The 15,463-nt window shown below is 41.2% G+C and overlaps 1 protein-coding gene across 1 annotated transcript in view; it reads right to left on the reverse strand.

The window, feature by feature from the left end:
* LOC149803467 (RNA polymerase I-specific transcription initiation factor RRN3-like) overlaps nt 1-1,895 on the reverse strand; it is a 61,629-nt gene extending 59,734 nt beyond the window's left edge. Inside the window, exon 1 of the mRNA XM_089953182.1 lies at nt 1,591-1,895. The gene's annotated coding sequence lies outside the window, so the exon portion shown is untranslated. The remainder of the gene's footprint in view (nt 1-1,590) is intronic.
* Nucleotides 1,896-15,463: the final 13,568 nt, after the last annotated feature.

Here is a 15,463-nt window from a genome sequence, read left to right on the forward strand (position 1 = left end):
GGTTAAAAAGGTATTTAATTTTTTATTATAAGTTATTCTTTCACACTGCTAGATGTTGTCATATACCACCATGTCGGCCAATTCTGTGCATAAGGTAATTGTGTGCAAGGATACATCATTTCTTTAATCACTGGATCATGTGTTATTTTGGGTCAAACATCCATTTTGTATCAAGTAAGAACAATCATACTTTAATTAAGAAATGCAACATTCATAAAGTGCACAAAAATATTCCACATTTTAACTCAAAATGTATATGAAAATGTTATTTCTAAATGTCAACATGAAGACCCACTCCATGACCTTTTTGAACCTGCAGCCCAGAAAATCCTATTTGCTATGTATCTTTTAGATTCATACAAATAAATACATTATATCAAAGATGGAAATTTATACCTTAAAAAAATTATGCATCTTAATCCAAGTTTCCAATTTTGCAAGTTGTTCCACATATACAAAATCATCTGCTACCCGACGTTATCAACTTGCTGCTAGAACGAGATTCTCAAGATATTCCATGGCATGGAGTCTGTTTCTAAATTCTTGAGTAAACTTTTCCCCATAAACAAGATGTTGTAAACAAATTACATCCTATTCATTGTTTCTCTTGCACATAGCTTATTTTTTATGAAACACTTAATTTTACCAAAAAAAATTACCAGATCGGTTTAGTTTGCCTAATATCTCATGCCATTTATTGGCATTGTTATGTTGAATTTTGTAAAACTAGCTATAAACCTGACCTAATTACTCAACTGAACTATAGCCCAATGGATAAACATTACATCTTTTCAACGTTGTGCGCTGAATAGGTCGACATATCTCGAGTCTGGAAAACGGGGGGGGGGGGGCAGATAGTCTCCTGTATGGTCCAAAATCAATATTATTTTGAACAAAATATGTTGGTGACAATTGCCTCTTTTCAAATGGTAAGCATTGCAGTATTTTATTTTCGTCAACTGGTCGAAGTCGGTATGCGTTTTGCTTCAATATTGGAGACAGAAACCTTATGTGTGCAGAAATGCCCGACAGTACTGTACTCAGGACCGGCGCCAGACCCGGCCAGACTATCTGGCGCCCTAGGCAAGGTTAGATTCTGGCGCCCCCCCCCCCGGGAAAATATCAATTTCAAAATTTATAAACAATTTAAAAAAAAATTAAAAATGCGCCCCCCTTAAATCAGCGCCCTAGGCGGCTGCCTATATGGTAAGGCCGGCCCTGACTGTACTTAACGATATGGAACAACACTATTTTATAATTTTTTATCCATTTCTTCACAGTGGACCATCCCCACCCACCAATACTGAATTGTGCATTACCAAGAGCCTTTAAAGAATATTTCATATCCATGCAGTGAACATCTGAAATAATATTTTGCTAAATGACGTTTATTCGGTATCTCAGATGGCTACTCACTGGACTGTAATGTAAATTTTAACTTGTTTCAATGTTTGTTAAGGATTCTAGGTTCAATACTGCTGTGAAAAATGACTATCATTCATAGAGCTTTCTGTACATTTTACCTTGTTGAAAAAGTACCTTTATATTATACCTTTGGTTTATGCATATAATATCTAAAAGAAATCAGACCTTTTCTCGTCAAAGTTCTGGTCGTATTCATATCATAAGAAATTTCACAACGTGCTCGTGTACAAACCGGAAGTTTTTATCATACCGTCTATAATGTACGGATCAGGGTCAAACGGACCGGTACCATAAAGGCCCACGACCAAAACGGACTAGTGCTTAAAAAGGCCCGGTCCTAAAAGGCCCGACCCAAAAAGACCCATTTATGTATCATTTACCAGTTAGTAGTATTATGTCTAATAAAAGTAACTACTACGTAAATATCAAATCCTTGTTTTACTGTGAAATGTCTATAAATAATGAACAGTAGATAATCATTGTGTAGTACAATGCTGTCGGGCATTTCTGCGCACCTAAGGTTTTCGTTTCCAATATTGAAGCAAAACGAATACGGAATTCGAGCGATTGACAAAAATAAAATACAGCAATGCTTACCATTTCAAAAGATGCAATGGTCACCAGAATATTCTGTTCAAAATAATATTATTTTTGGACACAGAGGATACCACCCCCCTCCCAGTTTTCCTGACTCGCTATATGTCGGCCTATTCTGCGCGTAGCTTTGAAAAAATGTCATGTTTATCCATTTGGGCTACAGAAATTAAATATATTACTTTGGACTGTTTCTGTCAGCAGTTCAGTCAAGTAATTAGGTCAGGTTTTTAGCTAGTTTTACAAAAATTCAACGTAAAATGCCAATAAATGGCAAGAGGTGTTAAGCAAACTAAACCGATGTTGTAAAAAAGTTTGTAAAGTTCAACATTTTATGAAAAATAAGCTATGACGTGGAAGAGAAATAACAATGAATAGGATTTAATATGAATACAACGTCTTGTTGATGGGGAAAAATTACTACAGAATTTAGAAACAGACTATACGCCGAGAAATATGTTGATAATTTATGTTATATCGGCAAGTAGATACGTTGGGTAGCAGACGATTTTGTACGTGTGGGACAACTTCTTGCAAAATTTGAAACTTGGATTAAAATACAGTTTTGTTTTAAGGTACACATTTCTATATTTTATATAATGTATTTATCTGCATTATTCTAAAAGATGCATAGTAAATCGAATTTTCTGGGTTCAAGAAGGTCATGGAGTGGGTATTCACGTTGCCATTTAGAATTAACATTTTTATGTGCATTTCGAGTCTAAATGTGGGATATTTTTGTACACTTTATGAATATCACTTTTTTTAATTAATATACGATTGTTCTTTCTGGACACAAAATGGATTTTTGACCCAAAATAGCACGTGATCCAATGTTTACAGAAATGACGTATCGTTGCGCAGAATTACCCGATGCGCAGAATTGGCCGACATGGCGGGTATGTCACAATCGTACGTCAAGTGATCAAGAAAATACTTGTGACACGCTATTACATGTTCTATGTAAAATGAAAAAAAGAAGGCAAATAATAATTGTATAAGAAAACATTGGAAGTAAAGCGAATCACTAATATCTTTGTTATAACGTATCAAGACTGAATACGAGTTAGTGTCACCCACCAGTGGGTTGTGCATGCCAACTTTGTCATGGTAATGCCTTAATTAAGTAATGACGGTTTCATTTATGATGGATGAATATTTTCATTTGCGAAGACTATTGACTCTTTCTGTTTCACATACATTCAATATCGTTAATACATGTGTACGCGTAGTTTATTTGCGTTGATTATAATGTATACTTTCAATAGACATTAGTTATATTCTGTACCTTGTAGGCTCCGTTATTGCGTTGTGGTTGCAATGAAAGTCAAATCACAACTGGAAAAGAACTGAGAGATTATTTATTAAAAAAATTAACAACAAAACCTTTTATGATGGGTTAGAAAGAGAAAAAGAAGAAATTATATAATGTCTAACTAGTTTAATCAACAAAAGACAAAACAAATGTTAATGCCAATTCAGATTTATAATTTTTTTAATAATAACAATCATTATTGCTAATACATGAATGTTAAAATCTAATATAAAATATTACAACAGTATTGCTCATAATGGATGTCAAATAAATTTAACAGCAAAATAAAGTAAACAATTCTGCAATAACAGCAACAAATAATCGCCGAACTATAAAAACATGCATACATAAATACTCACTTTTCAACCTATGACTCATCATTTAATTTTTGGAAAGAAATACAAATGCTGGAAAAACTGTGTTGAACATTCAAGAGACATATGGTTCAAGTTCGAGATATCACGACATAGTCTCATCACATAGAGTATTTATTTTGTTACTGTTTCTTCTATCTATCATATATCTATCCAATAAACATGCTGGAAATGTCAATGAATTTTATAACAGGTAGAGAGAAAGAAAGCTTTAACATAATGGCTTACAGCCAGATAGTCTCACTTCGTCTTCCGGCTCATTAGACAAAACACAAGCGACAACAGCTTCCGTGCGCCATTCCTTTCGATGAAGGCATGGATAGATATGAGCTGACCCTGTTTGAATGGCTCACCAAGGACCTGGAAGTTATAACAACACTTATTTTTTTTTTTTTTAATGGCATGAAGGCTACTACTGCGTGCTATTATAAATATAAAACCGACAAAATCTGGAGTTCAACATTAACTGGTACTCGGAGAGCAAAAAAATAATGAATACAACGTAATGATTTAGCTAAAATGTTCCATCCATGTACTACCGTTTCGCTTATCGCAAAAGTCCTAACTGATATTCAGTTTCCAGCAGGAAGTGTCGCTCCCATTAACTCTGATGTCTGCTGTCAGGAAGCCAGGAGCGTTGACGAAGTCCTCATTCAGCTGTAAAAATCAGAGCAAATAGATAATTTTTATCAATATCATTCATGTAATAAAATATTCATAACTTCGTCCTCTCATAATGCACAGTATGGATCAAAGTATAACATTGTTAGATGCATTTTAGTGCCCATATCATAATGATTTCTACAAGTTACAAATACAAAAAGAGACCAAATTTAAACTAGCAAAGTTTAATTACAAACTAGACATAAGACATTTTTTTTAAACAAGTTTGATAGCAGACAGTAACATTAATAAGCAAACATTATAAGACAATAAAAATCAACTAGTTTAAATGTTATAGTATATTTATATCTAACTAGATTTGTTTGAGTTCTATATAAACCACAAAATTCAAAGCCCAACGTTCTTGGCTCTTCTGGACGTAGCTTCGCTCTGGTTCTATTAGCAACTCTTTTCAAAAGCGCCTTCGATGGGAGAGATACTATGTCCGGTCCCGAACTCTCCAGAATAGCGTCTTCTGCAATTTTCAAGGCTGGTGTGAACTGTTGCTCTCCAGCAGAACGTCTCACCTTTGAAAAAGAGGAAATCATGTTATGTCAAAGGATGTAATCACAAGCGTATAATTCAACACTAAACTTATATGGCAAATTCTTGCCTTTACCCCGAGAGCCACTTACATTATAAAAAGCACTTAGAAATTCATTCCAAGATTATTGCCTTTAGTATCACCAACATGTCATGATTGAATATTTCAAGAATTTGTATTATATGTAATTGTTATTCTTATAATTACAATGTGCTTTGATTTTGTACAAATTGTACAATTAGCTGCTAATGTGACATGCTATGCTGACAAAGAATTACCTTGGAGTGCACCTGTGCCTTTAGCTGACGGTCAGGGACAGCGGCGTGTGTGTGTGTGCTGAGCATAGCTTTGAACAAACAAGTTCCCTTGCTGGCGTATTGTCACTGAACACTTCACGTTGACACTTCTAGAAGTGCAGCGCCAGAAAGAAGAGTTTACATTATCTCGCTGCAAGGACAAAAATGCATGCATGTATGTCCTTGAACAGTCTTGTCCAATGAGGAAATGTAATAGAATTCAAGATTTGATACCACAAGCACACGCACACACACACACACACACACATTCTTGTAAAATCTACAAAACGGTAGCTAGACTGCCCAGCGAGTTTCAATTTATAGTGAAAGCGCGGACGTGATGGAAAACATCCCCCTAAAAACATAAAATTGATCTTACCTACATCATGACCAAAAAACAACAACGCGCGGACCTAAAAGAAACACTCACTCACTTTTTATGCTACCCATCACTATTTTAAAATTTTTTTATAAATCACTTCAATAGACTATCCACATACTCAAAGCAATCCAATCTAACCCCAAATTTACACCTCAAACACCAAAACAAAGACATCATTTTAATCTACTATCCATACCAACTTACTTAACCACTTACAAACACAAACACACAAACACATACCCTCACATTTTTTTAAAAAAGAGTTAGTGTTTATTTTCACACTACTCTACCTACACACATTGGCAAATGGATTGTTATTTCTTTTCTAGAGTATTGGGTAGCCCTGAAAAGGGCTGTTTTTTTGTTTGCTATGGCATTCTTTTTTAGTTTCTAAGAATGCGATGTCCTCTGAGGATAGACTTTCTGGCGATAGGTCTGCTTCTTCGAAAAGAGAAGAAGAACTCTTTGGTGTCGATACGACAATCGACAAAGCCTCTGTCAGCTTCAGGTTGCTGCTGCTGTTGTTGTTGTTGTTGCTGCTGTTGCTGCTGTCTCTGAAGTCTGTACTTCTCCGTCCATTCTTCTTTCTCCCTGTTCATTTCTTCTCTGAAGAGCTCTTCTATCAGGTCTTCAGTGATTTTTAACATTCTCACATTCTCTATTTCTTCTGGCTTCGGTATCAGACTGTGTCTGACCCTATGCAAATTCACGTAGGCTTCGTTGAGCTTAGCTAGTTTGGAACACATCTTCTTAGGAGGATGAGTCGACAATGGATGGTTAGACTGGAAACAACCCCGGTTCTTAAAGTCAAAGCGCGGACCTGAAGGAAAACATCCCCCACACGGTTTTCGAGCCGCAACGTTCAGTGAGTGTCATGCGAGGGATAGTAAGAAATGAAAGAGCATCAATCCAACATTCTTATAGCTAAACAAACCACAAAGGCATTTTTTTTCAAAACACAACATTTTTTATTCAAAAATCACTTAACACTAAACAACAACTCTAACATTTTTAACAATAATCCAACATGATAACATCAAACAATTTTTTTCAAAACACAACATTTTTTATTCAAAAATCACTTAACACTAAACAACAACTCTAACATTTTTAACAATAATCCAACATCATAACATCAAACAATTTTTTTTTCAAAACACAACATTTTTTCCACAGTCTCCTCACATTCCATCTTTAAAGTTTCTCCACTAGGTAAAGAGGGATAACAGTCTTCCATGGTTTCTAGTAATCTAGGATGACTTCTCTCAAACTGTTGATTTCTATGGTATTATCGAATTCTGAATACAGGATGACGTTCACCGTTTCATCAGGGTCTCGGTCTTTAAACTGAATTTCCACACGAATCTGGCCGGATTTTATAGGGTGGAAATGTCCCTCGTCGCTGCCTTGGTCTGGAGTGAAATCGAAAGCCCACAAAGCGTAGCCTCCTGCATAATCCTCGTACGTAATACCGTGACTGGTATTGGTTCCTAACTGTCCGGTGGCTTCGTACAGGGACAAGTACGATCTCAAGTAATTCTTCTTGGTAAAGTCAGGTTCGAAAGGTCGGGTACACAAGGTCTTGCCATCGCGACTGACTTCGATTTTGGACACGCCAAAGTGTTGAAAGTAGAAAGGATTTTTTTCGGCAGCTCCGTTGAAGGCTGTATTCTCGACGATACCAACGATCAAACGTTTGGGTAACTGTCCTTGGAACAGATGATCTTCGATCATGGATCGCTGTCCCTTGGGAATGGTGAAGGTTTTCACTTCCACGCGTCGTATGGGATACTTGGCAGTCGTTCTGCTCAACGTCTGACTGATGTCGTTTCCCACTTTAGGTAACACTTCCACACGGCGTACGTAGAGTCTGGCTTCTAGGATTTTGGTTTTGTAACCGTCACTATCAGCCATCAAGTGGAAAGCGGCACTGCTACGATTCAGTCTCAGGCGGACATCCACCCCGTTCAGCAAATACTTTTTTTGCAACCACATGTCCAAATGCAAACGATCCATCAGTTCTAAACTTGTGTCGGCTCCCGTGATTCTCTTTCTTCGTTCTACAAATCCATCATTGTTGTCTTTCTTTTCATCAGTTTCCAATATTTCAAACTTGGTAGGTTCGTCAGCTTCCCATACCACACAGGCATTGAGATGAGTGTTCTTGGCATCTATTCCGTACGTCAAGAGATTTTCCAGGTAGGCACGATAAGGGTAAGTATCCATGCTGCTACTGACCAGTTTGTTATTCAAGTACAAGTCCACTCCACTGAACAAGGAATGCCTGAAATTGTTGACGGGAGCTACTGCTTCATCGTCTATAGCACCTCCAGTCTTATCTAGAATTTTGACTTTCAGGTACAAGTAACTGCTATTCAGATCGATGTAATCTTCGGGCTGTCCTTTGATTTCAAGCTCGATGGGAGCGGAATCGGTCAGTGAGGAGACGGGGTGAAATTCCACCCACTGGGATTCTTGCATCGTCATCATCGTGGGGGGCATGGCAAACAGATCCAGTTCCGTCTTGGAACAAGCGCAAGATTCTCGGTGCATCATTTTTTTGTCTCTTTTCTCAATAGTCGAAAACGTCTAAGTCTCGAACGGTTCTTCTTTTCTTGGCCTTTCTCGCTTGAAGTCTGGTGAAAGGGTGTTTTCTTCGTCGTCTCTTTCTGCCTTGTCCTTGCTGAATGCCTGACTCGGTAGCGTGCAGGGCATTTATAGGTGTTTCTCGTTGGCCTAAAATGTCTTTGCCCGTCTGCAGCAAGACATTTTTGCCTGCCCTCATGAAGGCTTCTTTAGGGTTTTGTTTGTCGATGATGACATTTTGGAGATATTCTTTGCCTTGTGTCAGTGCCGCATCTTTCAAGGCGTGCAATCCGCGTGTCACCATCGGTTTCAACACCGGGGCCACCGAACGAAAGGCCGATTTTAACATATCTCCTAAGCCGTGTCCTCGCTGTCGAGCAACCCCTCGGTACACTGGATACATGACTTACGAATCGTGAGAAAACCGTTTTCGAAAATGGAGTTTCACCGTGACTTTTCCTTTGGTGAATGGAATATTTTGTCCCAAATCTCCTTTTATAGTAATGTTGACCGTGTCCAAATACGACTTACTGACAGGCAAATAGTGGGGATGGACAAATTCGCGGTGGACGTGGTAAGTGTTTCCACCATCCTCGTCAGTGTTCGTGGCAGAATCCACTTTGAAAGGAATGACACGCAGTAACGGTACGGAGGTGTGTCCCACCACGTTATACTCCACCACATCGGAGTACACAAACATCAAATTCAGTCCTTGGTTCAGTTCTACCGGGGCACGAAATAACTTGCTAAAAGACTCGTTGTCGTAAACGATGGGTAATTCGCTTTTCTTCATCATGCTCATTCTCAGGTTCATATCTCCGCCCAACATGTCATACAATTCAGGACAAAATAAAATGGACAGGATTTTACTCCGTTCAAATTTCATTAAGAAGCGACGAGCTGTTTTGTGGTACTCCATGGTGACACTTTTGTTAACATGCTCCAAAGCTTTCAGAAACACGGCATTAAACCTGGAGGCTATGGTGCTGACCAAATGTTGACCACTAAATTAATAGCCTGGGGAAATGAACAAGTGATAGGTGGTGTACTTTTGTGTACGGGTTTTCTTGTCATATTTGACACTGCTATCCATCCACTGTTGCAATTGTTCGTCATGAACTTCCACATCAAAAAAATTTTGATTGGGAAGGACATTGAGGACTTGGGTCGGGTGAATCATTTCTACTAAAGCCACTTCCCAATGGGCTTCGTGATCTAAGGGGATGGCTTGAGGTAATTTGGCCGTGTAACAGCACAACGTGTTCTTGGGAAACATCTCCATGGAACTGTCACTGGGTAAGGTTAAGTAAAATTGGTTTTGGTGACTCATAATTCCAGAGTTCTGTGGATGTCCGAGGGGTTAGTGGACGTCAGAGGCTTGTCTCCGCCCAAAATGGGGTTCTGGTTGTGGTTGGAGTGGTGACTGGCACTGGCACTGGACACAAGGTTCCCGTGGTTCCCGTTCGAGGTGAATTTCAGGGAGGGATTAGGAAGCAGGTAACCGATGCAACTGCTCAATAAAATGGTCCACAATTGTTTGTCTCCTTGTTGCAAACTCAAATTGGCGATGGCTGCCCCGATGACACAATACACCACGAAGATTTGGCAGAAAAAGACGATTTGCGTTTTAGGCACACGTTCTCCACACCACACCCACAAGGGTTGTTTTTGTAAATCTTGCACAGAAGAACTAGGGGAAGGAGGAGTGGTCGACGTAGCTGCGTCTGTGTGAAAAGGCATGATGATCATTTCTTTTTATAGTCGATGACTTGCGAAGCGTCGATCCAAGAATCAAAACTGGGTGGATATCCTTTCCAACGTACTTTGACTTCTTTGACACGTCGTTTGCCCACTTTACGGGTTCTGCGTTCGAGAATGCTTTCGATGTCGTACACGTCGTCTTCTTTTTTGGTGACACGTTGTAACTCGGGCAAATAAAACGTTCCTTTGAGCACTTCTCCGTTCATGTCTTCCAATTTATAGACGGCAGGATGACGGCCATGTACTCGTCCAGTGACGCGAAACAATTCGGTCGTCCAGTTAGGTAAGTAACCTTTGTCAAAAGTGCGTTTGGTTTTGCCAATGCGCACCCAATCTCCTACGGCCAACTCTCCACTTTTCTTGGGGACAGCCCTCGTCGGGGACGTACCAAACAGGCGCTCAAACACCAACACTTCGTTGTCGGGAGTCACGTCTTGCGGGGCACGTCCAATGCTTCGATGGTAAGATTGGTTGTACGCTTGCACCAGGTGCGGTAAGATGTCGATGTACTTCAGAGTGTGGTGATGCGTAAAATATTTCCACATGCGTTCTTTCAAAGTGCGTTGAAAACGTTCCACGATGCTGGCTTTGGTTTCGGGATTCTCGGTGGTAAAAAAATGAATGTCACGTTTCTTTAATTCGTTTTGGAAAGCTTGGTTCAGAAATTCGGTGCCTTTGTCCGTTTGCCATCGAAGAGGGTGACGACCGCTTTGTTTCAGCACTCGTTGCAGGGCTCGCACTAACTCGCTGCTCGATTTGGAAGTCAAGGGTACGACCCAAGCAAATTTGGAAAAGACGTCGATGACACAAAACAAATATTTGTAGCCACGATTGTAGCTGGCCAAATGAGAGACATCGGCTAAATCGGCTTGCCATTGATGATCGATGCCTTCCACTCGGGTGCGACTTCTGGCAAACTTGCGTCGAATGGGTTTGTGTAAAGTGTAGGTAGCTTGTTCTTGTAACCATCGTTGCACTTGAGGTAAACGGAGACTTTTCAGTCGAGTTTTGGCAGCACGATACAATTTTTGAACTCCTGCGTAACCTGCAGGATGGGAGGGATCGTAGTAAATGCTGGCTAAGACTTTTTCCATTTTTTTGTGTTGGTTGGTGTGTTAATAAGGCACCCACTCTTGGAGGATGCTACACTTTTTCTCTTGGGGTATTTTCTTGGATTGCAATGCTTTGCGTGTGCGACCGGCAATAGGTGTTGAAGAGGAGGAGGATGTCTGAGCGGGGGATATCGGTTCTTGTTTCACTTCTGTCTTCACTTCTGTCTTCACTTTCTTTTTCTCTTGTGATGAAGAAGGGGTGGTCATCATCTTTTTAATCCATCCAATTCTGGAGGTAGGTGGTGTTGTTAACTTGCGTACTTTTTCTGGTGGAGTTTGAAACCCTTCTTCTTCTTCTTTTCCTTTTTCTGTCTTGGTCACTGGTACTGGTACTGGTGATGGTGCTGGACTTTTCATCAAGGTCTTAAAATCTTTCAGAGTGGGTAGAGCTGTTTCGTCTAAAGCTTTCTGGTGAAAGAGTTGCAGTAGTTGCAAGAGTTGACCGTACTTTTGCGATTTTTCTGTTTCGGACAAATCTTGGCGATCCATCAAGGACTGCAGTTCGTGTTGTAACTGGGACATCTCGCTCAAATGGGGATTGGGAGGTAAATGCGGGGTGTGTTGTTCTTGCCACCGATGGTATTCCATCCATCGTTTGTAAGGCACTAAAGCTAGTTTTCGTCCTTCCATCGGGTTGTCAGCGGTCGATTCTGAGATCTTGGAACTTCCGAGGCCTTTTTATATTGCTCCCACCAGTCCTCCCAACATGGTTCCCAAGACTCCTTTCAGTATGGGGCCTAACAAGAGAGGTAAAATACCTCCACGTTGCACTAACATCTTCTCTTTTTGACGAATGGGAATTTTCTTTTGAACCATTTGGCGAAGAACGTGACGATGTTTGCCTAAGCATTGTTTCTGGTGTTTGGACAAAGGGATCGTGCCTTTCAAAACGTTCAAACAACATTCGCACACGGTATCGATGACCTCTTTGGAGGCTGTTTGAATGAGTTTTTTTCGTAGGGGTGGAGAAGCTTTGGACAGGACAGATAACATGTCCCCATGTTTGGCTAAACGTGGTGGCAGTCCTTTCCTTTTCTTTCCTTGGGGTTTTCTGGAGGGTGACATCTTTGAGTCTTCAGGAGCACCAAAAAACACTGATACCCGACTTGGTCACAGGCCTTTTTTATACTGGAACGCGTCGCCACTGATTGTCTTTACGTCGTATTAGTTTGAGGACAGGCATGACACGTCGTGCAGGGGTACGTAACGGACTAAATCGAGCCAGTTCTTGCTTGGACAAATCCAGTAAACTTTGTAACATGCCCGATCTTTCTTGAACTTTGATTTTGGGAGAAGGTACTTTGTGAGCAGCAGCCACTGCCACTAAATTGGAAGGTCCTGCCACTGGGGAAGTTCTTTTGGGGGTCATCAACGGAGAAGTTCTTGGTGTGATCAACGTCTCCAAGTACTCTTCAGTTCTGGGTGTCATTAACGGAGAAGTGGACAAACGTGAAGCTGCCGGAGACGCAGTCACCGCCGTGGCAGGTCGTGGTTTGCGAGTGTAAGGTTGCGTCCTGGCCGAAGTGCCTCTCTTGCGACTAGTTTTCTGTGGACTTTTCTTTTTCTGGGGGCTTCTTTTCTTTTTCCGAGGTGGTGGTGGTGTCTGGTCAGAGGAGGGTCCTGCCACTGGAGAAGTTCTCCTTGGGGACCTGGTCTTTTTCTTCTTGGGGCTTCGTTGGACTTTTGTCTTGGGTATAACTTTGGGGGCATTAGGATCCCATCTTAAGAGTGAGCGAATGATGACCCCTCCTAGAGTACCGCTCCCTCCAGGTTTCAAAATGATTTGTTTTTTGGTTTGAGTGTCGATGCGGGGATCGGCCAGTTGGACCAAAGCGACTTTGTTTCGATCGAAAAAGCGTTTGGTTTGATGAGGAATCTGAATGATTCCTTGGAGTAATTGACGTGCCGTCGCCGTGAACCACCGTAAGACTTCTTTGAGACTAGATTCTAAGACACGAGCTCGTGTTTGTGGATCTTTTTCTCGACTGATGCCATACAAGGCACGAATCAATTTGACGGGAAGATGCGACTGAAGGGACGTCATGTTCGCACTGAGAGTGAGACAGACGAAAAAGGGTCTGAGGTTTTTATAGATTTTTTTATGGGGAGTGAAATGAAGTCGAGAACGGAGACGTGTACAGGACAGGCCCTCCGTCTTGGCACCAGTGGTGAAACAAATGGGTACGAAATCGCAAATCCTCGGGAGTCGTAGGTTTCAAATCGACGAGTAAATCGGCGTGTGGAGTTTGAGTGGCATCGTCGTACGCCTGAGTCAGCCAAGGCGTTCCTAACTGTTTGGCTAAGACTTGCACTTGCGATTTATCTCGAGGGCTCTTAAACAAGACCACGTAATGCGCATTGAGACTGATGGTGCGATGGGCTTTACTTTGTTGAAACAAATTTTGGGTGATGTAAACGACACTGGCATTACGGTGATGCCCTTTGCGCGTGAACCACAGTTTAATTTCTTCTTCGTCTTCTCCTAACATGTCGTCGAAAATGACCAAATGGGTTAGACGGAAGTCAGAGACGATGCCATCGTCTTCTTTAGGAATGCCTTCCACAAACACGATTGAATCGCCTTGACTTTCTCGCAAGAGGCTGTACGCCGATTGCCACTCTTTGTAACACCACACGATTCGTTGAGGGGGTCGATCGATCAAATGATGTTTATGTTCGATCAAACGTTTGACGAATTCGGTTTTGCCTGAACCGCTAGGTCCAGCAATGAGCATGTTAAAGGGATGGCGAAGATACAAAGCCTCCCAACTGGCATGATCTAAGTGTTCGTCGATGACTTTGACAGTAGAGGAAGAGGGAGCAGAGACAGCAGAGGTAGCCATGGTGTGAGAAATGTCACTTGTGACACGAAAAACAAACAAGACAAGAGTTTATATACTTTTTCAGAACACGTTTATTGAATGTTTTTTTCAAACATGAATACGAAAGACAAAAATACATAAAGCCAACGGCTTAAGTACAAGAATAAAAGGCACATGATAACCATGAACGTGGAATAAACACAAGTGTCTGTACAACATGTTTTGGGTAAAGTTCTAACCAGTTCTATAGTAGGGTAAGGTCACACAAGTGTCCTCCCGAAAGGGTCTTTCAGGCCTGTCCACGACAGTCCTGTCCTGGGTGACGGGTTCTTCTGGCACCGTCACTAACACAGGTTGAAAAGTAACTTTTTTCCTTGAATAACTCTCGTGCATACTGGGCCACCTCTTGTGTCCAAGCCTCAAAACCCTGGTCTCGGTGATGTCCAACATTTGACTCCTAACCAATCTGGTTTCTTCTTCGTCAACGACATGGTAAGTTACTTCAATGAACAATGAACTATCGATCTTGCCTAGGGTTCCTTTTTATATACAGACCAATACCGACGTGACCGTACGGTAAGGTGAAGTGATTGGGAAGTCGCACTCGCTTCTGGTATACAATTTGATAGACTTTTTCCAAGGGTCGACTGACGATGTGGTGAGTGGGTAAACGTACAATCTTGTTCGGTTGATAGGTGGTCACTTTAAAGTTTCCATCCTCTCCCGATTGCAAGGCTTCTTTCAATACCCCAAAGTTGACCACTCGACTGGTACGATGATTCAGAGTGAGTCCTTTCACTTTGCACGTCGTGTGCACTTCTCCTTGTTTGTCCCGGTATTCGTAGCCGTAATTTTTGGGACCACCACTGACGAAACTTAGAATCTTGTCGTCGGGATGCTCGTCTGTCCAGGCTCCTAAACGGTCTCCTTCGATGTCAGGGTGCTGTTGAATCGGGTGATGGATGTAAATGCAACTGTCCGTGTCAAAGTACAGGACGCGTTCTTCTAACAGTTCTAAAGCTTCGTACAATTTTAAGCGAGCATGATCTGTCACGTAAGCCGCAATGATGACATTTCCAAAAGGGTCGTCTTGTACAAAGTCCAGATCTTCTTCGTAATTGACCAAGATCAAATCCTCTCGAACGACGTCCACGTGTTTCATGTATTTGGTTTTGTCGTGAATCATCTGGAAGTAGCGGGAAGGTTCTGTCAAATATTCCGTCTTGGGTAAACACGGTCGTTGTGCCATTTTACCCCACAAGCAATTTAACATCACTTTGGCAAACGATCGCCTGCCTTCGTTTTTTTCGATGTGGTCTAAAGAGATGCCTTCTTGTGCATAGTATTTCTCTTTGAATTGTATTTGGTCTTCGGGAGTGTGACACCAGGAAGGATAGCCGCTGGCTTCTTGTTTCAGTTTCAAAAAGGCATCCACGTAGTCGGCGAAAATGCCTTTCTGAGTAGGGTCACCCTTGTGGTACTGTTGTGTCTTGGGAAAGTGGCAAATTTCGTACACTTCTAACAGTTGGTATCCCATGTCCAGAGCTTTGAACAATTCCACGCTGACCCAGGTTCCCGTCAAGGCACGT

The sequence above is a fragment of the Sinohyriopsis cumingii genome, chromosome 3, assembly GCF_028554795.1.
Source record: "Sinohyriopsis cumingii isolate HCF-2022 chromosome 3, ASM2855479v2, whole genome shotgun sequence".
In the NCBI taxonomy this organism is placed as follows: Eukaryota; Metazoa; Mollusca; class Bivalvia; order Unionida; family Unionidae; genus Sinohyriopsis; species Sinohyriopsis cumingii.